The sequence below is a fragment of the Gopherus evgoodei genome, chromosome 3, assembly GCF_007399415.2.
Source record: "Gopherus evgoodei ecotype Sinaloan lineage chromosome 3, rGopEvg1_v1.p, whole genome shotgun sequence".
NCBI classification, from domain to species: domain Eukaryota; kingdom Metazoa; phylum Chordata; order Testudines; family Testudinidae; genus Gopherus; species Gopherus evgoodei.
Window position 1 is genome coordinate 127,705,364 of NC_044324.1, and position 20,567 is coordinate 127,725,930.

The following is a 20,567-nucleotide window of genomic DNA, read 5'->3' on the forward strand; positions in this document are numbered from 1 at the left end:
AGCAAGAAACTGTCTGAGAGGGAAAGTCACTGGTCAGTCAGTGAAAAGGAATGCTATGCCATTGTGTACGCCCTGGAAAAGCTACGCCCATATGTTTGGGGACGGCGGTTCCAGCTACAAACTGACCATGCTGCACTAAAGTGGCTTCATACTGCCAAGGGGAACAACAAGAATCTTCTTCGTTGGAGTTTAGCTCTCCAAGATTTTGATTTTAAAATTCAGCACATCTCAGGAGCTTCTAACAAAGTAGCTGATGCACGCTCCCGTGAAAGTTTCCCAGAATCCAGTAGTTAAAAAGTGTTCTTAAAATGTAGAAGTCTGTTAGTTATATACTTAGTGGTATATGTAAAGGTGCATGTGTTGTATTAATCTGTTTATTTTAAAGTTCTAGGAGGAAATTGCCGCCAGTGAGCTTCCCCACTGCCTGCAATTTGGGGGACGTGTCATAAACAGATAGCTAAGGGTTAATGTCTCTTTCACCTGGAAAGAAGTAACCTGAAACACCTGACCAGAGGACCAATCAGGAAACAAGACTTTTTAAAATCTGGGTGGAGGGAAGTTTGTGTCTGAGTCCTTTGTCTTGTATCTGTCCCTCTTGGCTATGGGAAGGATTTCTCTATTTCCTGCTTTCTAATCTTCTGTTTCCCAGTTGTAAGTACAAAAAGATAGGTTTGTTTTTTTGTAGTTACATGTGTGTAGTTGCTGGAGTGCTTTGAATTGTATTCTTTTTAAATAAGGCTGTTTATTCATATTTCTTTTAAGCAATTGACCCTGTATTTGTCACCTTAATACAGAGAGACCCTTTTTTATGTATTTTTCTTTCTTTTTACATAAAGCTTTCTTTTTAAGACCTGTTGGAATTTTTCTTTAGTGGGGAACTCCAGGGAATTGAGTCTGTGCTCACCAGGGAATTGGTGGGAGGAAGAAGTCAGGGGGAAATCTGTGTGTGTTAGATTTACTAGCCTGACTTTGCATTCCCTCTGGGTGAGGGGAGAAGAGAGATTAGCTCTCGGTACTTCTGTTTTCCAAGGCTGGAAACGGGGAGGGTGGAATCCCTCTGTTTAGATTCACGGAGCTTGCTTTTGTGTATCTCTCCAGGAACACCTGGAGGGGGGAAGGGAAAAGGTTTATTTCCCTTTGTTGTGAGACTCAAGGGGTCTGGGTCTTGAGGTCCCCAGGGAAGGTTTGGGGGGACCAGAGTGCCCAAAAAACACTCTAATTTTTTGGGTGGTGGCAGCTTTACCAGGTCCAAGCTGGTAACTAAGCTTGGAGGTTTCCATGCTAACCCCCATATTTTGGACGCTACGGTCCAAATCTAGGACTAGGTTATGACAGACTCACTGCAATCAGTTTGCTATTTTAGTGCTCTAGCTCAAGCAGAGTTAGTGTGCACATGTCTCCCCATGCTGGGAATCACATGTCCAAGCTGCTGTGTACACATGCCCACAGTTATCTCCCAGACTAGCACCCTAACCACAAGACCATCCTTCACAGTCACACATTTAGGCAAGGAAAAAAGATGCTATTTTCATAGCTCCTCTGAAAATATATGGACAGTTACTAAGGACTAAGCTACAGGAAGGCTGCTGTAGGTGAAGGGAATTGTAGCTCTTGCACCAGCAGATGGAGAGAGAAATTATGACAAGAGTAGGAATGGGAAAAACATGCCTTCATTGGAGATTTGACAGGAAATAGAGCTGATGTTTTTAAACCACACAACAAAAGTTCCGTCACCCTCATTAGCTCAAACATTTCAGATAAAGGCAATAAAAGCCTTACAAAGCTCTAGAGAGGAGGGTGAAGCAGGCCAATATTACATTGGCTGTTTGGTCTTCATTCAGTATTTATAATATTTTAAAACTTTGGTGGCTACAGTCACAAAGGAACATAGGTGTGCTGCTGCTATGCCTAACCTAGAAAATCACTGTAGGTATGTCTGAACTGTGATAAAGACTCACAGCACAGTAACAGCTGGCCCAGGATGCAGGGCTAAAAATTCCAGTGCAGACATTCGGGCTCAGGCTAGAGCCTGGGCTCTGAAAACCCATAAGGGGGATGGGTCCCTGAGCCCAGGCACCTGCCTGAGCCCAAATATCTACACTGCAATTTTATAGTTCTGCAACCTAGCCCTGCAAGCCCAAGTCAGCTGTGGCTCTGAGACTTGGTGCCATGAGTTTTTTATTGCAGTGTAGATGTACCCTGGGATTCACAAAGCCTGAGTTCAGTGCCTAGGCTCCCTATGCAATGAGTGGAGAGAGATAGGCACCTCAGAATGGGACTTATAAAAGCCAGCATGCTAGACAGTTCCCTCTATAAAGTAGCCAGTGGGAGATAACAGGGAAAGGGGTGTGTCTTAAGTCTCACTCCTCTCTTGGAGGTAAATGCCAAAGTTTGGGCTGCAGGGAAACACCTCTCTCTGCTTGGGATTCTCAGCTGCACAGTCTCTCTTGCAGAGACCAGGTGCCTGTGCTGCTGTTTTGGCATCCACAAGGAGGATGACCTCCCTCTTAACTTTTAGCCCAATGGGTAGGGTACTCACCTGGGATGTGAAAGCTCCCTAGTTCAAGTCCCCTCTCTCATATTAAATGAGGATATTAATATAACAGGTATTGCAGAAACTTGGTGGAATGAGGATAATCAATGGGACACAGTAATACCAGGGCACAAATATATTGGAAGGACAGAACAGTGTGCTGGTGGGGAAGTGGCACTACCTGTGAAAGAAAGTGTAGAATCAAATGATGTAAAAATCTGAAATGAACCAAACTGTACTACAGAATCTCTATGGTTAGTAATTCCATGCTCAAATAATAAGAATATAGCAGTAGGGATATACTACCAACCATCTGACCAGGATGGTGATAGTGACTGGAAAATGTTCAGGGAGATTAGAGAGGCTACAAAAATAAAAAACTGAATAATAATGGCAGATTTTGACTATTCCCATATTGACTGGGAACATGTCACCTCAGGACAGGATGCAGGGATAAAGTTTCTTGATACCTTAAATGACTGCTTCCTGGAGCAGCTAGTCCTGGAACCCACAAGAGGAGAGGCAATTCTTGATTTGGTCCTAAGTGCAGCACAGGATCTGGTCCAAGAGGGGAATAAAGCTGGACGGCTTGGTAATAGTGACCATAATATAATTAAATGTAACATTCCTGTGGTGGGGCTAACACCGCAGCAGCCCAACATAGTAGCACTTAATTTCAGAAAAGGGAACTACACAGAAATGAGGAAGTTAGCTAAACAGAAATTAAAAAAGGTACAGCATCAAAAGTGAAATCCCTAAAAGCTGCATGGAAATTTTTAAAGACACAATAACAGAATCAAGAACCAAAAAGGTGCCTCCATGGCTAAATAAAGGAAAAGAAGCAGTGAGAGGCAAAAAGGCATCCTTTAAAAAATGGAAGTTAAATCCTAGTGAGGAAAATGGAAAGGAGCATAAATTCTGGCAAGTTAAGTATAAAAATATAATTAGGAAGCCCCAAAAAGAATTTGAAGAACAGCCAGCCAAAGACTCAAAAAGTAATAGACAAAAAAAAAATTAAGCACATCAGAAGCAGGAAGCCTGCTAAACAACCAGGGGGACCACTGGACAATCAAGATGCTAAAGGAGCACTCAGGGATGATAAGACCATTGCAGAGAAACTAAATTAATTCTTTGCAGCTGTCTTCACGGCTGAGGGTGTGAGGGAGATTCCCAAACCTGAGTCGTTCTTTTTAGGTGACAAACCTGAGGTGTCAGAGCTGGTTTTGGAATAAATTGATAATTTAAATTAAACAGTAATAAGTCACTAGAACGAGATAGTATTCACCCAAGAGCAGTGAAGGAACTCATATGTGAAACTGCAGAACTACTAACTGTGATTTGTAACCTATCATTTAAATCAGCTTCTGTAGCTATCTTCCAGTCATTTGGTAATGTGAAGCCAATTTTTTTAAAAGGCTCTAGAGGTGTCCTGGCAATTACAGGCCAGTAAACCTGACTTCAGTACCAGGAAAACTGGTTGAAACTATAGTAAAGAACTGAATTGTCACACACATAGATTAACATAATTTCTTGGGGAAAAGTCAACATGGTTTTTGTAAAGGGAAATCATGCATCATGAATCCACTAGAATTCTTTGAGTAGGTGGGCAAGTGGGATTCAGTGGATATAGTATACTTAGATTTTCAGAAAGCCTTTGACAAGGTCCCTCATCAAAGGCTCTTAAGCAAAGTAAGTTGTCATGGGATAATAGGGAAGGTCCTCTCAGGGATCAGTAACTGGTTAAAAGATAGGAACCAAAGGGTAAGAATAAATAATCAGTTTTCACATTGGAGAGAGATAAATAGTGGTGTTCCCCAGGGTTCTGTACTGGGACCAATCCTATTCAACATATTCTTAAATCATCTGGAAAAAGGAGTAAACGGTGAGGTGCCAAAATTTGCAGATGTTACAAAACTACTCAAGATAGTTAAGTCCCAAGCAGACTGCAAAGAATTACAAAAGGATCTCACAAAATTGAGTCACTTGGCAACAAAATGGCAGATGAAATTCAATGTTGTTAAATGCAAAGTAATGAACACTGGAAAACATAATCCCAACTATACATATAAAATGATGAGAATAAGTTAGCTGTTACCACTCAAGAAAAAGATCTTGGAATCATCATGGATAATCTGAAAACATTGCTCAATCTGCAGCGGCAGTCAAAAAAGTGAACAGGATGCTGGGAATCATTAAGGGATAGATATTGCCTCTGTATAAATCCATGGTATGCCCACATCTTGAATACTGTGTGCAGATGTGGTCGCCCCATCTCAAAAAAAAAAATAAAAGGTTCAGAAATAGGTTCAGAAAAGAGCAACAAAAAATATTAGGAGTATGGAATGGCTTCCATATGAGGAGAGATTAATAAGATTGGGACTTTTCAAATTGGAAAAGAGATGACTAAGGGAGGATATGATAGAGGTCTATAAAAGCATGACAGGGGTAGAGAAGGTAGATAAGGAAGGGTTATTTACTCCTTCTCATAACACAAGAACTCAGGGTCACCAAATGAAATTAATAGGCAGTAGGTTTAAAACAAACAAAAGGAAGTATTTCTTCACACAATGCACAGTTAACCTGTGGAACTCTTTGCCAGAGGATGTTGTGAAGGCCAATATTGTAACAGGGTTAAAAAAGAATTAGATAAATTCATAGAGGATAGGTCCATCTATGGCCGTTAGTCAGGGTGGGCAGGGATGGTGTCCCTAGCCTATGTTTGCCAGAATCTGGAGATGGGCAACAGAGGCTGGATCACTTGATGGTTACCTGTTCTATTTATTCCCTCTGGAGCACCTGGAATTGGCCACTGTTGGAAGACAGGATACTGGGCTAGATGGACCGTTAGTCTGACCCAGTATGGCCATTCTTATGTTATATTCTCTGATTGAGTCAGGAGAAGGGATCTGCGCAAGGATCTGCCACCTTTCAGGAGAAAAGGATTTAACCACTGGTCAATGAGAACTTCTGATGTGGGGCTCCCTCAGGCTCTCCTGTTGAAGCTGTCCTACTTTCAATAATAAATAAAAGTATTTATCCAAAACTGAACAGCTTCAACAGAAGAGAGTCTCAATTCAGATATAGGAGACCCACTTCAGACTATCCCAGATCCCAGTGATTAGGGCACTCACCTGAAGGGTAATAGTTCATACCCATTCTCCCACTCAGGCAGATGGTGGACTTGAAGCAGGGGTCTTCCCCATCCCAAATGAGTACCCTCACCACTGGGCTAAAAGTTATGAGGGAGGTCACCTTCTTGGCCTTTTTGTTATAAGGTCACCTATAGGAGCCTGATCTGGTAAGGGAGACGTGAGCACACTTACCAGATTGGGTCCTGCAGGCAAGTTAGGTAGAGAAGCACCTATCTTCTCCCAGATCACTCTGGGGATTAGGCACCAGGATGTCTGGTGTAGAGCTGCAATGCACAAATTGAAAGACAGAAACATAGGCACCTAAAAAACTCTTACTGCAAAAATTTAGGTACTGGTGATTTTAGATTACAGAGTTCAGGGGCAACTGAAAAGGAATTTTGTGAATGCCAGTGGGGCCTGATTCTGGTATTCAGATGCCTAAAATGGTTGTTAATTACCTAAATCCTTTTGTGAATCTAGCCCTGAATTGGTAGAAGACTCATTCCACTAACTTTCACAAGAAGCTAATAATTTATATTCTAATATAGATGAAGGGTCTTTTAAATTATTGTTTGAATGTATTAGTATAATGAATATATTAGGTCATATTTGTCCCCTGTATGAAACAAGTCTATTCATGTAACTTTGTGCAAAGTACATGGTGGAGAAAAATGACCTCAGACATCTAAGGAAGGGGTGTGAGTCATTTATTATTTTGTGCCCAATACCAAGACTGTCAAGGAGTAAAAACATGGATTTTAAGAGTGCCAAGATATATCTGGCAACATAGGAAATGATCTCTGAATACTTTGGCTTTTTCATTAGCATCAAGGAGCCTTTCATGTTGTGCCTGTAGAAACATTTGTAATAAATCTCTAACTAGTAATTACCCCCTAGAGTTCCAGAGATTTGTACATTCTTCTGCACACAAAAATAACAAAACAGAAAAAAGATCAGACTAGATGCTTATCTCCTCAACCACATTTGTGCCTCATTTTGCATGTGAAAATAAATAATTCAGGAGTGAAGAAGTTAATGATCTCTGTTCATCTTATCTTATTGCTGCTTATCTTTAGAACTTGTAACTAAACCTAATTTCACCTTTTCCCAATGTCTTTCCGTTGCAGTTAAACCTGATTTGTAACCAACTCTGCATTTTCATCAACACATAACAATCTGGGGATGAAAGGGTGAGAGAAAAAAAGCTGCTCTTTTTATTAGCCAGGGTGGGCAGGGATGAAGCTCTGCAGTTGTTTTCTACCCACAAGCAGCATGGAAGTGAAATGTTCCATCTCCACCACATCCAGAACTCTCAACAGAGCAGCATGACATAACATGTACTGATTGATGCACAGCAGCTCATTACAGTCTCAGTAATTCTGTCAGTCTAATTAACTGGGAAAATCACTTCCAAAGGCATTTCACTAATTGAACTCAAGCATTTTATTTTAAATAAAATAGGTACTACTTTTCACCCACCAAAAAACTTGAAATTGGCTTTACTTTATTTCACCAAAGATTTTTAACTTTATTTTTAAATTGGCCAGTTCTTCTGTTTTTTCTTTACTGTTAGTGAAGACTTGTGTGATCTCCAACACCTGTCAGCTTTTCCTTTTGTCTTCTCCCTTGATTAGGTCATATTCAAGAGCTAATGACACTACAATCTGATGACACAGGAAATTCATCTCTGACTTGGGTTTCCTTCAACACATTCTTCTCTCTCTAAGTCACACCCACATTATAAAGATTTGTGCCATCCCCTGCTGTAGAAAAACCCATGTGAGGGATTCTGCAGGAAGAAATCTTCATTGAGGATCCACATGTAGAGATGTCCCCGCATCCTCCCATGGGGTTGAGGGGCAGAGTACCTTTCTCCATTTGCCATATTAGATCATAGGGACTAACTCTAAACATAATGGATCTTGGGGTGATCCACAGGAGGTCAACACTGACAATACAGTTGCTGTCTGCTTCTGCATTTGACTTTGGCCTCCAGCTCCATGCTATCACGGAACCACTCCTCCCCCCTTAACTGTAGTGCCTCCAACATCCACAACAAACTAATGTTCTCACAGCCTGAGGGAAAACCAATATGCCTCCACCCATCTCTCCCCCTGTCCTGACAAGTCTATACCCTTACCCTGGCTTCTGGAGAGTATGGATGGATAGTGGGAGGTTAACATTGTGGCACCTGAACTCCACTTCTTCATGGAAGGGTGGCAGACCTGTTCTCAGGAATATGCAGATCTAGGGATACACTCTGATCCAAGTACTTTTTAAAAAAATGAATCATGCTGTCACTCCTACAGCCTGGAAAGGGAAGAAGAGAGATTGTCATTTCTGGTTTTAAACACTTGGGAGGTGCTCAGGTGCTCCAGGGATGGGGGTCATACAAGGGCTGAGACAGACAACTAGGAAACAATGGTGATATAAAAGATCCTAGGTTACAATTTCAATGTCCATTCACATTGAGTGAGAAGATGGGGGAAACATCTTGATTTGCTGCCAAACTTTCCAGCTACACTCAGGGAAGAACCCCTTGCTATTTATGGACAATAACAGCACAGTAGGTGCAGAGGTAAACTGACAGCAAAAGGGATCAATACAATGGCTTAAGTAACAAGTAAACCAGTAAGAAAATCTGTTAAAAGTAAGGTTATGAAAATTCAGATTTTCAAATTATTTTCCATATGAGCTGACAATTTAGAGATATTTAAATGTACTGGAAAAGGAATGGATAATTAAGACTCAGAGACTGTAGTGGGGTGGTTACCCACTCTTGCCCTGAAGGATTTAAAACAACCCAGGAGAGAGCTGTGGCTGGGGCAAGCAGCTCTCAAGGCTGATTGGGGAAGCGGGCACAGCTGGGGGCCATGAACCAAACAAACCTCAGCTAGCCCTCCTCTAGCTGTGGAGAGAGAAGGGCCTGACTGCTGGGGAGCATACCAGGGTACCTGAGGTGGAGCAGGACTGGGGAAAAGGCGAGAGGAGTTGGGGAGCTCCTGCCTGTCAACTCCCCAGGCTGCCGGTCTTGTGCAAGGCCAAATAGGTACTGAGGTTGCAGGAAGCAGTCCAAGGGTAGGTGGAGGCAGCAGGTCCAAGCCCCCCTTGCCTGTGACGAGTGGCTTGTAAACTGCAGTCTGCCCCAGTGAATGGGGGCTAGATGGTGACTGGCAGTAGCCTTATACTGAGGTGAGGTGGGGATAGTGGGTGGGGAGACCCAGAAACCGTGGGGGTACTGCCTGGGGGCAAGCCCCAAAAGAAAGGGGAGCCAAGGTCCAGGACGGACACGGAGGCCAGCAGAAGGCAAGACACCAGCCAACAGAGGGCGCTCTGGAGGCTGGAAAGCTAATTCCTTGGATGACCAGCAGGAAGCGCCACAGCGGTGAGTCATCGTCCCATTATAGAGACAAATAATCAAGTAGAGGAAATCAAAGTGGATAAGGAAAAGTTATTTACTTATTCCCATAATACAAGAACTAGGGGTCACCAAATGAAATTAATAGGCAGCAGGTTTAAAACAAATAAAAGGACGTTCTTCTTCACACAGCGCACAGTCAACTTGTGGAACCCCTTACCTGAGGAGGTTGTGAAGGCTGGAACTATAACAATGTTCAAAAGGGAACTGGATAAATTCATGGTGGCTAAGTCCATAAATGCCTATTAGCCAGGAAGGGTAAAGAATGGTGTCCCTAGCCTCTGTTTGTCAGAGGATGGAGATGGATGGCAGGAGAGAGATCACTTGATCATTGCCTGTTAGCTTCACTCCCTCTGGGGCACCTGGCATTGGCCACTGTCGGTAGACAGATACTGGGCTAGATGGACCTTTGGTCTGACCCGGTACAGCCATTCTTATGTTCTTAATGAACAATATAAAGCAGTCCAATTTTAGAACCTAATCCTGCAAACACTTACATGAGCAATCCTTACCCATTATGAATGCTGTCATTGACTATATAAGGATTAGGACATGAGGAAGTGTTTGTGAGATCAGACCCTCGTTTCCCTTGCATCTTTTCATATGCACTGCATCCCTAAAAACTTTGCAGACTTCAATAAACAGAATGAGAGAGAAATAGAAGGACAGAAAGTAAATAATAGGTGCTAGCACAAAAAAAATAATAATAATTGGAAACCACTGGCCTACCAATAGTTAATCCTGATTGCTATTTCCATCTACTCATGGAAAATTTCTGATCAATTCACCTGCAGGGGATTTTGTCTTGTCTACTACCTTCATTTTGAAAACGAGCAAAGTTCTGGTAAGTATACAGGCTCTGGTTTCTATTTTATCCCACTTTCCCATCTTCTGACAGTTTTGTTTTATGCTGCTTGGGCTATTTCTACAATATTCATCCATCCCCTCTTCCTCCTTCCCTGAACTTTTGTTATCCTTACCTTTTAACTTTACTCAGCATCTTCGTTTGTGGTAGATAAGTATATTTATGATTAACACCCCAATTCTTCAACCTAAATCTCTTTTGTTCTAGCTGTGATTCAGTTTCACCATGCAGTACTTAAGTATTCAGCACCACCTCTGGCCATTAGTAGAAATTACAAGCTTGTCTCCAAACAGAAAAACTATGAAATACACAACACACAGGAGAGCTCAAACTGTCATGCAGGTTTATAAACACAGAACAAAGTTATCGCAGCTTTGATGGAACACGATCCAACTCAAAACTGACAAAGAGAAATCAAGGCTGATTTCTAATATGAAAACCTAATCTAGGTGGCTAGAAAGCATTTCCTCACACTGCATTGTAACAACATTAAGATCAGTTCTGTTTTATGTATGTTTTCCTTTAGCAAAATAGCACTGCCTACAGTATTTCATTTCAGCCTCATTACGATTAGAACGTCCCCTGAAACGTGAGGCGTGTGTAGTGGGGGCCTGGGGAAAGTGGTATTGTCAGAACCAACCACTGGAACAAGATCCAAGTTTCATGACTGATCCCATCCCCATCCTGGGACAAACCAAAACCCCAGATCTGAACACCCACCTCACTGAGGATTACAATAATTTACCTGAGAGACAAGGTGGGTGAGGGAATATCTTTTATTGGATCAACTTCTGTTGGCTAAAGAGACAAGCTTTCTAACTGCACAGAGCTCTTCTTCAAGTCTGGGAAAGGTACTGAGGGTGTGCCTATACTTGAAGTGCTACAATGGCACATCTACAGCCCTGCATCTTTGCTGCTGTAGTGCTTCAGCATAGATGTTACCTAAAGCTGATGGGAAGGGTTCTCCCACCAGCATAGGCCAGAGATAGGCAACCTATGGCACGCGAGCTGATTTTCAGTGACACTCTCACTGCCTGGGTCCTGGCCACTGGTCTGGGGGGGCTCTGCATTTTAATTTAATTTTAAATGAAGCTTCTTAAACATTTTAAAAACCTTATTTACTTTTCATAAATAACTTAATACATAAACTATTGTTGTATTACAGACATAGAAAGAGACCTTCTAAAAACGTTCAAATGTATTACTGGCACGCAAAACCTTAAATCAGCGTGAACAAATGAAGACTCGGCACACCACTTCTGAAAGGCTGCTGACCCCTGGCATAGGCAATCCACCCCCAAGAGGCAATAGCCAGGTCAATGGAAGAATTCTTCTGCCAGTCTAGCAATGTCTACGCTGGGACTTAGTTCAGTTTAACTACATGGCAGAGAGATAAGGATTTTTTACATCCTTGAGCAATGTAGCTGCTTTGACCTAACTTTTTATTGTAGACCAAGTCTCAGAGTGTCAGGGCTAAATATAAGGTAGAACACACTGTTTAGCATAAGTAGTTAACACGCATTATAAGAGATCATTCAAGGTGTGATGTGGAGGATATTGACCATCGGAGCCTCAGAGATACATCTGTAGGTTTTGCACCTGTTATGGCTAGGACTGCTGCTGCTTTCAGATGGCATGTCCTGGTCTCTGGCAAGCTTGCTTCAGATGAGCTTGGAGAGGTTCCATAGCCTGTTCTAGGGGGCAGGACCGAGCAGCATGGCTGCAGCCTGCCAGCCCCAGAGCTGCAGCTGCTTTGGAGGCTGGGAGTAGAGCAGTGTGGTCAGAAGTGGAGAGACTCTGGCCCCACCTCTTCTGTTTTGTCTCTGCCAGCTGTGCTGCCTCTCCTTGCTCCCTCTGTTGAGGGGAGGGGCTGTGTCCCACCTCCCCCGCTCTATACACGTTCATAAGCCGACCCCCTTCTCTGGTTCTTCCCTTTTTTTACTAAAAAAATTCTGCTTATGAACGAGTCAAATAACTACATCTGAGAAAATCATGATGTGTTGGCAGACAGACAGTCTACAAACAGAAAAGGAATGACGCTGGTCAGATAAATTATTCATTACAAGTTATGCACTCTACTCTGAGAATTTACCAATAAAACTGAGAACTGAGCCTGGGGGAAACTCTTGGTGATAAAGATGCCAACTGTATCACTGCCTATTTCAGCTGGTTTTCTTATATCGTGGTACAACACATTTCAAAACGTACAAAGAGGTTACACTACTATGACCAAAGGTGCTCAGATACTATAATGATGTGTGTAGTATGAAACATTAACCTATAGATGGTCTGCCTGACAGATAGTGAGGTTTTATTAAAAAGAAAAAAAACTGTATTCTGTTGATATTGCTGAAGGATGTTATAACTACACATAGAGGACTCTGACCAGAACATCTTCTCTCATAAAAAGTGCTACAGGATCTTTAATTACCATAAATGGTCAGATTCTTTGATTTATATCTTCTGTGTCATATGACAAATATTTGCAAAAGGACTGGGTGCCTCTAAACACCTACTAAAATCACCAGGATCACCTGAAGCTAGTAAATCCCCTCTTAGGGTGATCTGTTATGAACTTTACAGACAAGACCTCAAGAAAACAGGGAGCATGCATTAGATCATAAAATCATAGATGTGTAGGACTGGAAGGGAACTCAAGAGCTCATCTAGTCCAGTCCCCTGCACTCAAGGCAGAATTACGTAATGACTAGACTATTCCTGACAGGTTTTTGTCTAACCTGTTCCCAAAAGCCTCAAATGATGGAGACTCCACAACCTCCCTAGGCAATTTGTTCCAATGCTTAACTATCCTGACAGTTGGGAAGTGTTTCCTAACGTCCGACCTAAACCTCCTTTGCTGCAATTTAAAACCATTGCTTCTTGAATATCCTAGGATGCATTTCATCAGGCCATGATGACTTGAAGACTTCTACATTGTCTATATAATTTTTAGCTTGTTCTTTCCCTATTTTAGCCTCAGATCCTTCCTCATTTTCACTGGCATTCACTATGTAAGGTGTCCAATTACTACTAACCTTTTTGTGTAAGCAGACAAAAAAGTCGTATAACACATTTGCCATTTCCACATTTTCTGTTATTGTTTTTCCCTCCCTCGTTGAGTAATGGGCCTACCCTCTCCTTGCTCTTCCTCTTGCTTCTAACGTGTTTGTAGAATGCTTTCATGTTACTCTTCATGCGTCTAGCTAGTTTCATCTCATTTTGTGCCTGGGCCTTTTTAATTTTGTCCTTACAAGCTTGTGTTTGTTCATATTCATCCTTTGTAATTTGATCTAGTTTCCTAAATTGTAGTACTTTTTTTGAATTTTAAATCACTGAAGATCTCCTGGTTAAGCCCAGGTGGTGTCTTGCTATATTTCCATCTTTCCTACACAGTGGGATAGTTTGCTCTTGTGCCCTTAATAATCTCATTGAAAAACTGCCAACTATTTTTACCTTAGACTTGCTTCCCATGGGATCTTACCTACCAACTTCCTGAATTTGCTGAAGTCTGCCTTCCTGAAATCCATTATCTTTATTCTGCTGTTTTCCCTTCTATCATTCCTTAGAATCAGGAACTCTATGATTTAATTATCACTTTCAGACAAGCTTCCTCCCACTTTCAAACTTTCAACCAGTTCCTTCCTATTTGTCACAATCAATTCTAGATGTCCCTCACATCAGATCAGCAACAGCGCCTCATTACGTAGACACAAGAAATCCTATTAAATTTCTTCAAACTGTTCTCCACAAATTCTTACCATGAAAATGTAGTGACAGATCGTCAGCTTATGCAAATCATCATAGCTCCACGGACTTCAGTGAAGTCACACCAATTTATACCAGCGGAGAACATAAGAACATAAGCATGGCCATACTGGGTCAGATCGATGCTCCAGCTAACCCAGTACAGTATCCTGTCTTCCAACAGTGACCAATGCCAAGTGCTTCAGAAGGAATGAACAGAACAAGCATTCATTGAGTGATCCATCCCGTTATCCATTCCCAGCTTCTGGCAAACAGCATGGTGTTGCATTCCTGACCAATAGCCATTGAAGGAACTATCCTCCATGAACTTATCTAGTTCTTTTTTTAATCTTGTTATAGTTTTGGCCTTCACATCATCCTCTGGCAAAGAGTTCCACAGGTTGACTGTGCGTTGCGTGAAGAAATACTTCCTTTTGTTTGTTTTAAACCTGCTGCCTATTCATTTCATTTGGTGAGCCCTAGTTCCTGTGTTATGTAAAGGGGTAAATAACATTTCCTTATTCATGTTCGCCATATCAATCAAGATTTTGTAGACCTTTTTCATATCCCCTCTTAGGCATCTATTTTCCGAGCAGAAGAGCCAGAAGATCTGACCCATTGTATCTTATCACACTGTTCTCATGACTCAATTTTTTTTTTTAAGGATAAAGCTTTTACCTTCTAAATTATAGCTCATGGTGAGCCAGATTCTGCTTTCATTGACACTAGTGTAAATCTGAAGTAAATCTAACTTTAGTGGCATTATTCCAGTTACGTACCAGGACAAATGAGAGTAGAATGTGGCCTATTAATTTTTCAATTAAAAGGCAAGTAGTTCCATCTGTTTTTCTTATCTTAAAAACAGAAAACTATTATTTATCAGTAGTTCCCAGTTTTTTTCTGTACCTCCCATTGATTCCATTTCCATTATAATAAATAACAAAACTAGAACAAAAGCACTTGAGTTAATAACAAAGTCATTTCTGACTAGAGCATCTGGACTTATTTACTTTACCTCCACTAGAGATACACAGTATTAAAAATGTCCTTGAGTTTGACACAATGTGACATATGCAAGACTTTGAAATCCTCTAGAGCTGTCAGGTCAGATTCTTAACTGGTGTAAATCAGTTTAGCACCATTGATTTCAAGGTGGCTACAAAATGAATGGTGATTTATTTCAATGGAGTAATGCCAATTTACAGCAGTTGAGGATCTGTCCTGTCATCTTCAATTGTTTTTATTGAATATTTATGATCATAACTCAAAGGCAAGATAGCATCTACAAGGAGCCAAATACAGATTTAGTGTAACAGTGCTAACAATCTTACAAATATGTAAAACAAATAGACATTTTTCAGAGCTGAAATTCCCTTGCTATCTCTCTTCAATCAAGATATTCCCCCATCACCCCCCAAAAAAAACCCACCACAGAGCAAAAATGAGATTCAGTAATGCATATATCATGATCCAATAGTAGACATGCTTGTGGCTGTGAAAAAAATGACATTCCTAATTAAATGCAAACATTTATCTACCAATCAATCTGCTACTAACATACAATACGCCTCTAAATGAAAAAGAGGAGAATGGTGCCTACCCAAACTAGTCAATGAATCAAGCTAAATCAAGATCTGAGTTGTAGTCTGCAGTGTTTTTGTAGACATGGACCCAGAATGTGAGAGAGACAAGGTGGGTTAAGTAATATCTTTATTGGACCAACTAAATAAAATAGAATAAAGATATTCCCTCACCCACCTTGTCTCTCTCAGGATCACAATAGTATTCAATGAGTATCACATGTCCTGAATAAATATGAACTACTAGAGTCATAGACTTGAAGGCTGGAAGGGACCATCGTGATCATCTAGGCTGACCTCCTACACAGAACCTCACCACTCGCTCCTGTAATACACCCATAACATCTGGCTAAATTTAAAGTCCTCAAATCTTGATTTAAAAACTTCAAGTTACAAATAATCCATTTATTCTAGTTCAAACCAGCAAGTGACCCATGACCCATGCTGCAGAGGAAAGCAAAAAACCCCAGGGTCTCTGCCAGTATGACCTGGGAGGGAAATTGCTTCCTGATCATAAATATGGTGATCAGCTAGACCCTGAGCATGTGGGTGAGACCCTCCAGCCAGATTCCTGTGAAAGAATCCTCTGTAGTAGCTCAGGGCTTGTCTACACTTGAAACACTATGGTGGTACTGCTGCAGAGTTGCATCCGCACTGCTGTAGCACTTCATTGTATATACTGCCTATGCCAGTGGGAGGGGGTTCTCCCATCAGCGTAGGTTAATCCACCTCCCCACGAGATGGCAGATAGGTCTATAGAAGAATCCTTCCATCGAACTAGCACTGTCTATACCTGGGGTTAGGTCAACTTAATTACGTTGCTCAGGGATGTGGATTTTTCACACTACTAAGCAATGCAGCTGGGAATCTAACTTTTTAGTGTAGACCAGGCCTCAGAGCCCTCCCCATCTAGTGTGTTATCTCCAGCCATTGGAGATATTTGCTAATAGCATAAGCATCTAAGTCTTCCATCAAAAAAAGTCCTTATCTATTATCCAGCCCCCACTGGTTATAAAATCAAATGTCCAAACTTGTTGGAAAGACTCTATTCTCTCCTATGCATATTAGTTCTCCATAGGGGACTCTCCCCTCAAACCCATATATACCCAAGATCTGCAAAGATCTGAAAGGATTCAAGGGAAGCAAAGCACATTTGCGCACAGACTATTTGATGTTTCACTGCCAACCAGGTCAGTCCATCTCCCAGATACCCATGGACAGCAAGGCTTGCACAGGAACTGTTCTGCCATGGCCTTCATTGATCATGGCTGCCTCCGAGATCCATCTATGGTGGGTGGGGGCATGGTTCCAATATGCAGAAGGGTATGGAGTATGAATAACTGCAGAGTCTGTCTGACTAGTATATACTGCATTGGCTTGCAGGCATTGAAGACAGGAAGATTCCATTACAGTCCACATGGTCATCTCTCCCTGGTCCTGTTACACCTCCCACCCTCCCTCAGGGAACTGAAACCTTGTAGACCACCTGTGCCAGGTTAAGTGGAAGGGGAGGGTGTGACACAGAGTTGTGTATCCATGTGACAGTGTTTTGGAAGCTAGCAGGTAACGCAGCACTTTTATCACTTAGGCATCAATCAGCTTCCCTGAAGAAGGTTGATTGGGCAAGCTAACTGGCTGATCAGGCTGAGTGAGCCAAGAGGTCCAACAGCTGTGGGATAAAGGAAGGACATAGGAAGGACATACAGGAGGAAAAAGGGTACAACCAGGGCTAGCTGAGCCCAGCATGTACAGAGATCTCAAGGAAGGGAGCTCTCTCCCCCATCCTGGCTCTATGGGAGAGGGCTAAAGGTAGAGAAACACTGTTATATTAGTGCTGCTGGGACTGTATTGGTGTAGGTGATGGGAATGTAAATCAATCACATGAAATGGCCACACAATGGAGAGAGTCTGAGAGGTTGCGGAGGCATCTGAGGACAGGGACAGAGCATGCCCTGTCAGAAACCCTTAAGCAGGATCCACAGTAGCATGCTCTCCTCCACTTGCAGACAGGCAGGAGAGGAAGGGCATAAAATCCTATGAAATTCCAGGGGGAAAAGTGAATTAATTGAATACCAATACTATGTTCATTCCTCACCACACAGAACTGTCTCATGCAAGAAAATGGCATCGTAATCACAGGAACCTTTGCAAGTCTAGAAATAATAGGCAAAGCTGTAACTCTCTCTCTATTTTGAACTTGTCTTGTGATCTTGCAGGCACATCTGCTGAGATTTCTAATTTCTGTGGAGTCAAAGTTTCAAGCAATTTGAGAATGAAATCTATAAATGTCAACCATAATCCATTTTCTATATAAAGCACAAAGGAAAAGACAGCCACTTAACTTACTTTAATTATCATCATTATCAAAGTTATGGTAGCACCTAGGAACCCCAATCAAGGCTAATGGCTCCATTGTGTGTGATACCATACAAACAAAAAGACAATCCCCACCCCAGAGAGTTTATGGTATAGGTAACAGACAGAACCAAAGAACCAGACAAACAGGGAGGGAGGACAAGGTACCAAAACAAACAAAAGGTAACAGAAATCACAGCCTCTCAGGCTACATCCAGACTACCCGCCGTATCAGCGGGTTAAAATCGATTGCTCGGGGATGGATATATCGCGTCTCATCTAGACGCGATATATAGATCCCCGAGCGTGCTTATATTGATTCCGGAACTCCATCAACCCCAACAGAGTTGCGGAATTGATGGAGAGCCACGAACATCGATCCCGCGCGGTGAGGACGGGTGAGTAATCTGATCTTAGATATTCGACTTTAGCTACGTTATTCACGTAGCTGAAGTTGCGTATCTAAGATCGATTTCCCCCCGTAGTGTGGACCAGCCCTCTTTTACCTAACCAGCGTTAATCAGGAGCAACCTACAGGCATCACTTTTGAAGTAAGTTATAAGGAGGAGGTTAAAAGAGGACAAAGTGGTAGCTTAATGAATGAGGATATGAAGTATAGGAAGGCACTGTGGGGAAAAGATTACTTTAAAATTAGAAGTTACTATATATAATTTTTCATCTCAAAATTCTCTCCCTACAAGATGGTATAGGGTAAGACAACCACTTTCAACCATGGACATAGTTTGGGAGGCTGGAGGAGGCATTGCACCCCCAAACTACAAGCCTCAGGCATGCACAGAATTTGCCTCTCCCCACACACAGCCCCATTGGCCTGACTGGCGTTGCCCTTCCATTCCCAAATATAGAAGTGAAATTATGCCTGTGCATTAAACCATTACCAATATTGCATGTTGGCAGCCACAAGGTTCAACTCCCACTTGTCCTAAACAGACACATGCTAACCCAGCTTTGCCAGCTAGTGCTGATGACTAGTGGTGTCTGGGCCTACCATCAACCCACATTCCTTGCCACCAGTGCCAGAACTACTACTGTGTCTTGCCCTCGAAGGTGTGTGCAAGGGAAATCTCAATGCAACAATCCAGTCTGAAGGGTGAACCACATTATCAAGCTATTATCATTTAATTATTCAACACATTCTGGCTTCCTCCAAGCTGCAAATTCCTCACTGAACTGGCTTGTTTGTTATTTTAACCCAGTGTTCCACATCTTTTTTTCGGTTGGAGCTGCTTATTTCTGACATGTCTGCATCCAGGCTCCCCAAATCCCTGGCACTGTCGCTGCATCTCACCTGGGTTTTTTGCCCATAGTGCCCCTCTCTCATTTGTCTGTCTGTTTTCTTTTTTCTCTCTCTCACTTTTTTTTAAATAAGTATTTCTGCAATTTGCTTTTTAGTCTTACTTCCCCCCACCCCCACCCCATGCACACTTTTGTCTCTGGGCATGTCTACACCATTATCAGGTGTGATTGCAGCACTTGTAGATGTACCCAAGCAAACTTTGAGTAACAATGGCAGTGGAGCTGTGGCAACATGCAGCTGCCCAGGCTCGCCCTGTTTGTTCAGGGCCCCAGCTACACATGAAAGCAGCTGCTGCCTGGGCTGCCACAGCTTCACTGCTATTGCTATTCAAGCTGATTTAGATTTTTATCATCAGTTCAGGAAGGTAGGTCACTAGGAACTATGACTGCAATAAAGTATGGCTGGCATCTTCTTGGGTGTTTTCTCATCCCTAATTTGTATTGTGTGAGAGATAAAGAGCCATATTGCTGAAACATGGTCTCTTTGACTGTGATTTCTAGAACTCATTACTTTCCCCACTTCCAAACAATAAATGGCCTCAATTCAGGAAAGCACTTAACACATGCTTCAGTCCCACAGATTTCATATACAGAAGGATTACATACTTTCCTGGCTTTCAAAAATGGTAAAGAAAAAGAAAAAAAAAAAGGAATCACTCCAAGAGCTACCTACATAGTCCAAGTTTCAAACAAAATCAGTGAAAGAATTTTTTTCCCCTAAAGTTGCATAGTAGAGGAGGATCTGGCATCATTGTAAGCTGTTTGGAGCAGGGACTTCTTTTTGTTCTGTGCTTGTACAAAGCCTAGCACAGTGGGGTCCTGGTCCATGAGCTCCTAGATGCTATTGCAGTAAAAATAGCTATACTAACAATAGTAGTTACAGTTGCCTAATACTTTCCATTGTAAGTCTCTCTTTTGATATATAACTTGTGTATAATTCTGTTACTCAAGCTATTAGTGGGATAGAGTATGCACTACCCTGCACTAAGGGTGGCATGGTGCTGCACTTTTCCAGGGAGAGGAAAGCAGCTGAGTGCAAATCTGCCCAGTCCCAAAGCAGGCCATACAAGTAAGAAAGGCCTTTCAGTTCCCTGTGCTCCACTCCCCTCCCCTCTCAACCCCCCACAACATGTGCAGAAGGGACAGGCAAAATGTAGCCTACAGTAGGGTCTGCTCCCATTCCTATGTGTCAATAAACAACTCTTACTGACACCAGTCACAGCAAGATTGGGCCTGGAGAGCAGAGCAACTGGAATAAAATGGCAAATTGCTCTTATGTGTTTCTAGATTCAACTGTGAAAATATACGCTAAATATTTGTAGATGTTAAATTAATTTAGTGTCTGTTTTTTATGAGTGGTATCATAATTTTTCAGATGAATCATACGAAGAGAGCTGGTGATGTTTCAATGCAGTGCCTGGACAATTTAGGAAAAAATAATACATGGCTGGGTGGGGCGGGGGAGATGGGGTTCTGTTAAATGGCTTTGCACTACTTAAAAACAATATAGCTGGTTTCTCCCTGTTTGGAGGAATCGGCTCAAGTCTCTCCATGTCATCTTAGTATCAATAAGCTGTTGCTAGGATGTGAATGTTTCCATGGCAATAGGTGAACTCTCTAGCTG